Source organism: Coregonus clupeaformis, chromosome 31, assembly GCF_020615455.1.
Source record: "Coregonus clupeaformis isolate EN_2021a chromosome 31, ASM2061545v1, whole genome shotgun sequence".
NCBI lineage: Eukaryota > Metazoa > Chordata > Actinopteri > Salmoniformes > Salmonidae > Coregonus > Coregonus clupeaformis.
Genome location: NC_059222.1, coordinates 25,269,104 through 25,278,576, shown reverse-complemented (window position 1 = coordinate 25,278,576; position 9,473 = coordinate 25,269,104). Strand labels below are relative to the sequence as shown.

Below are 9,473 nucleotides of genomic sequence, written 5' to 3'. Positions count from 1 at the left end.
GATTGTTTTCAAACTGTGTTCTGTGAAGATGATCCAAAAGTTGTACTACGAACTATCGAGATGCACAAACTGCACTGTCAAACTTTACAAACAGATCCTACACTACCTCATATCTATGGTGTCAAACGCATTTGTCTGCTGAATTCACTACAGTATTTTAATACAGCCAACAATTTTTCTGTAGATATAATGCACGATATTTTAGAAGGAGTTGCTCAGTTTGAAGTCAAACTTGTCCTGCAGTACATTAAGGAAAACTTCCTAAATGCTGAACAACTGGCTGGTAGAATACATGCTTTTGACTATGGATACAATCAGCAGCGAAACCGTCCACCTAGAGTAAAGTTGTTTGATGGAAGTAATGATTTGGGGTTGAATGCTATACAGTCTTGGTGCTTATTACGTAATATGCCTTTGCTATTTGGTGATTTAATACAGTCAGATGACCAGCACTGGCATCTTCTACTTTTGCTTCTACACATTGTTAACATTGTATTTTCCCCAGTCCTTACAGAAGGCATGACCATTTACCTCAAACATTTAATCATTGATCATCATCAGCTCTTCAAGCAGTTGTTTCCTGCAATCAATCTCTTACCAAAGCATCACTTCATGATTCATTACCCTCGTAATATAAAAAACATCGGCCCAGTTCTGCACATGTGGTGCATGCGTTATGAAGCTAAACATAATTTTTTAAGAAGCAATTAAAAAGCTTTAAAAATGTAACAAAAACATTAGCCAAAAAAGCACCAAAGTTGTATGGCAATGTATCGAGAGTCCTTTAGCAAGGAAAGATTAACTTTAGGTTCGGGGAAGATGGTAACACTTAGTGAGCTCAAAGAAGGTCCCGAGATTGCTTTAAAATGTGGGTCTGTATTGTCTACCAGTGTGTTTTCTGCCAAGTGGATCAAACATCATGGTACAGAGTACCGCCGTGACTTCATTATCTGTACTGAGGTAGCATTTGAGATGCCTGTATTTTGTAAAATCAAAATTATTGCTGTGAAAGATGACTGTGTATTGCTCTGTGGAAAACTGATGGAAACAGTGTGTTTTGATTACCATTACTATGCCTTTAAGGTCAGGATGCATCCAGACAGGGTTCAAAAGGTGATCAACATTACTGAACTGTGTTACTTTAAACCTTTTGATGTTCAAATGAAGTATGGAACGACAGATTCCTCCTTGTATGTTGTTCCCTATTGCCATTTTATGGAAACCTAAGGTCAATGTTTTAAAAAGGGATTTGTATTCTTAATATATTTTAGCCTGACATAGTTGAGCTGTTAATAAAAATTTGAAATGCATTATTTTGTGGTAAGTTGTGATTTTTACTCACTTAATGGAGTATTTGGTGTAATTTGACACTAAAAAAGTGTAAAATGAATACTGCTGAGATTTATTTCCGTGACACTATACGGTGTTAGAATTTGACTCTATTTGAGCTTGTTTTTCACTGCAAGATAGTCAATTATCAACACAATAGTGTGTAACATCAACACTTATCAGAGTTATTTTAACCTTGAGTGTCAACTCCATGCAGTGTTAAACTGGACTGGAATCAAACTCAATCAGAGTTGATTTGTTATTTTAGAAGAGTAAATGATTAACTCTTCCAAGGGTAATATTTACACTCTCCAGTGTTATTTAACCTTTAGTGTAAAATTAAAATAACACTATTCAGTGTAAGCGAGTGTTAAATTTTTACTCTATTTAGAGTTAATTTAACTCTAAAATGTTAACACTATGAAAAGAGTCAAATTAACACTATTTCAGGGTGGGACCATATACACTCAGAAATAGTGTTAAATTTAACTCTTTAAGTGTTACTTTAACACTTCAAAATTTACTGTGTGTGCTGAATAAATTGTATTCAATCAATCAAGTTCTGTAATGCAATACAATGGGTATTGATGTGTCTTTGAATTACGGTATTGAATCTAATTGAATATTGAGTATATGGCAAAATGAAATCAATCATCATTTCATAATAACTCTTTTGATTTAATCAAATCATTAGTGACAAAACAAATTAGGAGTAATCCGATAAGCATCATATTGTTGGTTGTTACTTATTTCATACTGAATGGCATAGCATGCCATCCAGGACCTCTACAGTGTATGAGGCAGTGTCAGAGGAAGGACATCGGCTCTCGGACCAACAGGTTCTGAGACAGCTTCTACCCACCACAGCATAAGACTGCTAAATAGTCATAAGACTGCTAAATGTTATGTTTCCCCCATTGAATCCAATAATAGGACTATCTACATTGACCCTATCATGCACTGACTATATGCACACTCACAAGACTACATACAGTATACACACTCACTCACTCACACACACTACACGGTCACACAAAACCCACACACATTCACATACACTACATACGCACACACATAACACACACACACACTTTCACACTCATCATATGCTGCTGCTACTATCTATCCTGATGCCTAGTCACTTTACCCTGCCTTTATGTACACATCTACCTCAAATACCTCGTACCCCTGTACATTGATCTGGCACATTGGGAAGGCAATCATTTCATGGTAAAGTCTACTAGAGCTCTGCTACCCGACCCGAGCCGACCCTATACATCGGGTTAGGGTCGGGCAGGGCCTGTTTTTCAATAACTAGGGTACGGGCAGGACTGGGCCATTTGATCACTAACATTTTGAAGCTGAGCCATTTTTGCTTGCTCTGCTGCGCTGTACATTCATATCTGACTAAGATCATAACATGGAGTCAGAAGTGCTTCAACCTCATCAAATATAAAACAGGAGAGATTATTTCACAGAAAATAATAATGTTCCTTGAGTTTTGTCAGGGTTTAGAGTAGCTAACAGCTAACTGCTCTCTCGTGTCTCTTCATTATGCAGAGCAGCCCAAGCGGGAGCCGTTGCTATGGATACTAACAGACTCAGAGCACATGCACAGCGAGCTGAGCGCAGGGAGCGAGTGACAAACAGAGAGGAGCAGCTAATGGATTTGCCATCGGAGGAAGTTATTTCTGATTCTCTGATTTCGGGGCATGGCAGGGCCTTAAATTTGGCAGAAGGAATCGGACCTGGGTATTGCCTGAACATCAGGGGCATGGGTAGGGCTCGGGCTTAAAATTCAAGCCTATGCAGGGCTCTAGTCTACACTCATTGTATTCAGCGCATGTGACTAGTTATGTGGGGCAACATCGAAACAGTTACATATCGGGATATTATTTTTGACGATATATCGTATTGTTTTGACAATATCACTATATTATTTTTGCGCTAGTTGGCTGTACCTGCACCAAAACTCCAGTATTTGTCCTTCATTGCTTGTTCTCCATCTTCTTTTTAAATTGGTAGCCTGTTTGATTTTTACCACTTTTATTTCCTGACTGATCCAAAGTTTTCTTCTCATCCCACTCATTCAACATCATTTCATTGACATGACGTGGAAACATTGTTGATTTAACCAGTGTGTGCCCAGTGGGATGGCTCTCGTCCCTATGAGCAATATATTTGGAACATGGAATCGCAATAAAATCATAGTATCGAATCGCAATACATATATAGAATCGTGAGAATCACACTATATATCGTATCGGCAACAAAGTATCGTGATAATATTGTGAGGTCCCTGGCAATTCCCAGCCCTACATGTGACAAATGCAATTTTATTTTATTTCATTTGAGCAATGCATGTGAATCAGTGTGCCTTAACTCTAATGACATTACTAAGCCCAGTGTCAACTAGCTACCATCAATCTCCCCCAGACAAGAAGTTCCATGGTGAGCCACGCTTATAAAAGCCCTTCAGTCTAATGAATGCTGATGCTGGATTTTTAGATAGGATGAGTTCATTTTAGATGGCCGTCAGGGGTTCCACTACAGAACCCTCATAAGTCTGATAGCAGCTATAGTGCAATTTACATCCCAGGATGCATCAGAAACTTTCCCCATGATTATGTTTTATTTGGAGGGAAAACACAGACGGTGACAGTGGTGGTAGAGTGTATTACTCCAGAGCACCATAGTAGAGAATACTGTTCTGTTCCTCTCACTGATTAGGAGTACAGCTAAACCCCAGCCATCCCCTACCATTCTTAGGCTTGTTTGAGAGGTACTGATATCTTGATATTGACCGATGTGTGAACCCTAAAAATGCCTAACTATATATACTTTTTTTCTGACAGATATGAATCAAGGTGGATAACCAGATTGAAGGTACAGTACATTGCTTATCTGAGTTGCTTTTATGGATAGTATTCCTGCCATTTATGTTTTTCCAGTACTGGAAGTAGCTGACTGGTAGTACTGGAAATCCTCTTCATCTAAATCCTATAACCAATGTTATAAGGTTGTCAGAAATGTAAGCCTATTATTTAAAAAAAAACAGTCTTTTCAGATTAAGAAGGTGGAGGAGAAGTACACCCCTTCAAATTAGTGGATTCTGCTATTTCAGCCAGCACACAGCCATGCAATCTATATAGAGAAACATTGGCAGTAGAATGGCCCATACTGAAGAACTCAGTGGCCCCGTCATAGGATGCCAACTTTCCAAAAAGTATGTTCGTCAAATTTCTGCCCTGCTAGAGCTGTTATTGTGAAGTGGAAACGTCTAGGAGCAACAACGGCTCAGCCGCGAAGTGGTAGGCCACACAAGCTCACAGAATGGGACCACAGAGTGCTGAAGTGCGTAGCGCGTAAAAATCACCTGTCCTCGGTTGCAACACTCACTGCCGAGTTTCAAATTGCCTCTGGAAGCAACGTCAGCACAATACCTGTGCGTCGGGAGCATCATGAAATGGGTTTCCACGGCCGAGCAGCCGCACACAAGCCTAAGATCACCATGCGCGATGCCAAGTGTCGGCTGGAGTGGTGTAAAGCTCACCACCATTGGACTCTGCAGCAGTGGAAATGCGTTCTCTGGAGTGATGAATCACGCTTCACCATCTGGCAGTCCGACGGATGGATCTGGGTTTGGCGGATGCCAGGAGAACGCTACCTTTCCGAATGCATAGTGCCAACTCTATTTAAAAAAAATATATATATACAGTGGGGCAAAAAAGTATTTAGTCAGCCACCAATTGTGCAAATTCTCCCACTTAAAAAGATGAGAGAGGCCTGTAATTTTCATCATAGGTACACGTCAACTATGAAAGACAAAATGAGAAAAAAAAATCCTGAAAATCACATTATAGGATTTTTAATGAATTTATTTGCAAATTATGGTGGAAAATAAGTATTTGGTCAATAACAAAAGTTTTGTCAATACTTTGTTATATACCCTTTGTTGGCAATGACACAGGTCAAACGTTTTCTGTAAGTCTTCACAAGGTTTTCACACACTGTTGCTGGTATTTTGGCCCATTCCTCCATGCAGATCTCCTCTAGAGCAGTGATGTTTTGGGGCTGTCGCTGGGCAACACGGACTTTCAACTCCCTCCAAAGATTTTCTATGGGGTTGAGATCTGGAGACTGGCTAGGTCACTCCAAGACCTTGAAATGCTTCTTACGAAGCCACTCCTTCGTTGCCCGGGCGGTGTGTTTGGGATCATTGTCATGCTGAAAGACCCAGCCACGTTTCATCTTCAATGCCCTTGCTGATGGAAGGAGGTTTTCACTCAAAATCTCACGATACATGGCCCCATTCATTCTTTCCTTTACACGGATCAGTCGTCCTGGTCCCTTTGCAAAAAAACAGCCCCAAAGCATGATGTTTCCACCCCCATGCTTCACAGTAGGTATGGTGTTCTTTGGATGCAACTCAGCATTCTTTGTCCTCCAAACACGACGAGTTGAGTTTTTACCAAAAAGTTATATTTTGGTTTCATCTGACCATATGACATTCTCCCAATCCTCTTCTGGATCATCCAAATGCACTCTAGCAAACTTCAGACGGGCCTGGACATGTACTGGCTTAAGCAGGGGACACGTCTTGCACTGCAGGATTTGAGTCCCTGGCAGCGTAGTGTGTTACTGATGGTAGGCTTTGTTACTTTGGTCCCAGCTCTCTGCAGGTCATTCACTAGGTCCCCCCGTGTGGTTCTGGGATTTTTGCTCACCGTTCTTGTGATCAATTTGACCCCACGGGGTGAGATCTTGCGTGGAGCCCCAGATCGAGGGGAGATTATCAGTGGTCTTGTATGTCTTCCATTTCCTAATAATTGCTCCCACAGTTGATTTCTTCAAACCAAGCTGCTTACCTATTGCAGATTCAGTCTTCCCAGCCTGGTGCAGGTCTACAATTGTGTTTCTGGTGTCCTTTGACAGCTCTTTGGTCTTGGCCATAGTGGAGTTTGGAGTGTGACTGTTTGAGGTTGTGGACAGGTGTCTTTTATACTGATAACAAGTTCAAACAAGTGCCATTAATACAGGTAACGAGTGGAGGACAGAGGAGCCTCTTAAAGAAGAAGTTACAGGTCTGTGAGAGCCAGAAATCTTGCTTGTTTGTAGGTGACCAAATACTTATTTTCCACCATAATTTGCAAATAAATTCATTAAAAATCCTACAATGTGATTTTCTGGGATTTTTTTTCTCAATTTGTCTGTCATAGTTGACGTGTACCTATGATGAAAATTACAGGCCTCTCTCATCTTTTTAAGTGGGAGAACTTGCACAATTGGTTTCTGACTAAATACTTTTTTTCCCCACTGTATATATTTCACCTTTATTTAACCAGGTAAGCCAGTTGAGAACAAGTTCTCATTTACAACTGCGACCTGGCCAAGATAAAGCAAAGCAGTGCGATAAAAACAACAACAACACAGAGTTACATATGGAATAAACAACACGTACAGTCAATAACACAATATAAAATCTATATACAGTTTGTGCAAATGTAGTAAGTTATGGAGGTAAGGCAATAAATAGGCCATAGTGCAAAATAATTACAATTTAGTATTAACACTGGAGTGATAGATGTGCAGAAGATGATGTGCAAATAGAGATACCGGGGTGCAAATTAGCAAAATAAATAACAATGTAAATTACAATACGGGGATGAGGTAGTTGGGTGGGCTAATTACAGATGGGCTGTGTACAGGTGCAGTGATCGGTAAGCTACTCTGACAACTGATGCTTAAAGTCAGTGAGGGAGATAAGTGTCTCCAGCTTCAGAGATTTTTGCAGTTCGTTCCAGTCATTGGCAGCAGAGAACTGGAAGGAATGTCGGCCAAAGGAGGTGTTGGCTTTGGGGATGACCAGTGAGACCTTCTGGAACGCATACTACGGGTGGGTGTTGCTATGGTGACCAATGATCTAAGATAAGGCGGGGATTTGCCTAGAAGTGATTTATAGATGACCTGGAGCCAGTGGGTTTGGCGACAAATATGTAGTGAGGGCCAGCCGACAAGAGCATACAGGTCACAATGGTGGGTAGTATATGGGGCTTTGGTGACAAAACGGATGGCACTGTGATAGACTACATCGAATTTGCTGAGTAGAGTGTTGGAAGCTATTTTGTAAATGACATCGCCGATGTCAAGGATCGGTAGGATAGTTTGTTTTACGAGGGATGTTTAGCAGCATGAGTGAAGGAGGCTTTGTTGCGAAATAGGAAGCAGATTCTAGATTTAACTTTGGATTGGAGATGCTTAATGTGAGTCTGGAAGGAGAGTTTACGTTCTAACCAGACACCTAGGTATTTGTAGTTGTCCACATATTCTAAGTCAGAACCGCCAAGAGTAGTGATTCTAGTTGGGCGGGCGGGTGCAAGCAGCGTTCGATTGAAGAGCCTGCATTTAGTTTTACTAGCGTTTAAGAGCAGTTGGAGGACACGGAAGGAGTGTTGTATGGCATTGAAGCTCGTTTGGAGGTTTGTTAACACAGTGTCCAATGAAGGGCCAGATGTATACAAAATGGTGTCGTCTGCGTAAGGTGGATCTGAGAGTCACCAGCAGCAAGAGCGACATCATTGATATACACCGAGAATAGAGTCGGCCCAAGAATTGAACCCTGTGGCACCCCCATAGAGACTGCCAGAGGTCCAGACAACAGGCCCTCCGATTTGACACATTGAACTCTATCTGAGAAGTAGTTGGTGAACCAGGCGAGGCAGTCATTTGAGAAACCAAGGCTATTTAGTCTGCCAATAAGAATGCGGTGATTGACAGAGTCAAAAGCCTTGGCCAGGCCGATGAAGACGGCTGCACAGTACTGTATTTTATCGATCGCGGTTATTATATTGGCAGTTTTCCAATCTCTGGGGATCTCAGACGATAGGAAAGAGAAGTTGAACAGGCTAGTAATAGGGGTTGCGACAATTTCGGCGGCTAATTATAGAAAGAAGAAGGGTCCAGATTGTCTAGCCCAGCAGATTTGTAGGGGTCCAGATTTAGCAGCTCTTGTTGGAGATTTTTTAGTGGACTATGAGAGTTAATCATGAACATATAGTTAACATTCTCTGTGGCTAGGCAAGAACTTAATCATGTGGCCTTTTGACTCTCTCCTCAAACAAAGTGATAAAGAGCGGTGCCAGGGTTGAACAGAGTTTAAACTAAATATGAGTATTTTTGCAAGATAAGAGATTGATTGAGTGTATTACTATTGATTCTGAACTGAATGAAAGTCGAATTTAGCCGCCACCATAGTCAAAGGGAGTGGGCGGAGCAATAAAAGAGCGGGAAACTGAAGAGGGAGGGATTTTAAAGCTAGGGTGTGTGGAGGGCACTATATAAGATGGAGAGAGAGAGGGAGAGGGAAGGCTACTCTGCAGACCAGCTTCCTTTTTTGAAATTCAATAAAGTAAATCTTGATTCAACAAAAACTCTGTAAGAAGGAGAAGTGGGGGGGGGTGGCCGGGGTGGCCGGGGTGGCCGGGGTAGGGGTAGCCAGGTGGAAAGCATGACAAGCCGTAGCAAAATGCTTATTGAAATTCTCGATTGTCGTAGATTTATCGGTGGTGACACTGTTTCCTAGCCTCAGTGCAGTGGGTAGCTGGGAGGAGGTGCTCTTATTCTTATTCTCCATGGACTTTACAGTGTCCCAAAACTTTTTGGAGTTAGTGCCACAGGATGCACATTTCTGTTAGAAAAAGCTAGCCTTTGCTTTCCTAACCGATTGTGTATATTGGTTCCTGACTTCCCTGAAAAGTTGTATATCGCGGGGGCTGTTCGATGCTAATGCAATACGCCACAGGATGTTTTTGTGCTGGTCAAGGGCAGTCAAGTCTGGGGTGAACCAAGGGCTATACCTGTTCTTAGTTCTGAATTTTTTGAATCGGGCATGCTTATTTAAGATGGAGAGGAAAGCACTTTTGAAGAACATCCAGGCATCCTCTACTGACAGAATGAGGTCAATATCCATCCAGGATACCCGGGCCAGGTCAATTAGAAAGTTTGTAGAGGAGGAAAAATGGTCTGGGGCTGTTTTTCATGGTTCAGGCTAGGCACCTTAGTTCCAGTAAAGGGGAATCTTAACACTACAGCATACAATGACATTCTAGACGATTCTGTGCTTCCAACTTTGTGGCAACAGTTTG

At 41.5% G+C, this 9,473-nt stretch overlaps 1 protein-coding gene across 1 annotated transcript in view; it reads right to left on the bottom strand.

Annotated features, from left to right (window-relative positions):
• LOC121547303 (glutamate receptor ionotropic, delta-1) overlaps positions 1-9,473 on the bottom strand; it is a 509,157-nt gene that overhangs the window by 354,191 nt on the left and 145,493 nt on the right. The gene's annotated exons all lie outside the window — the stretch shown is intronic.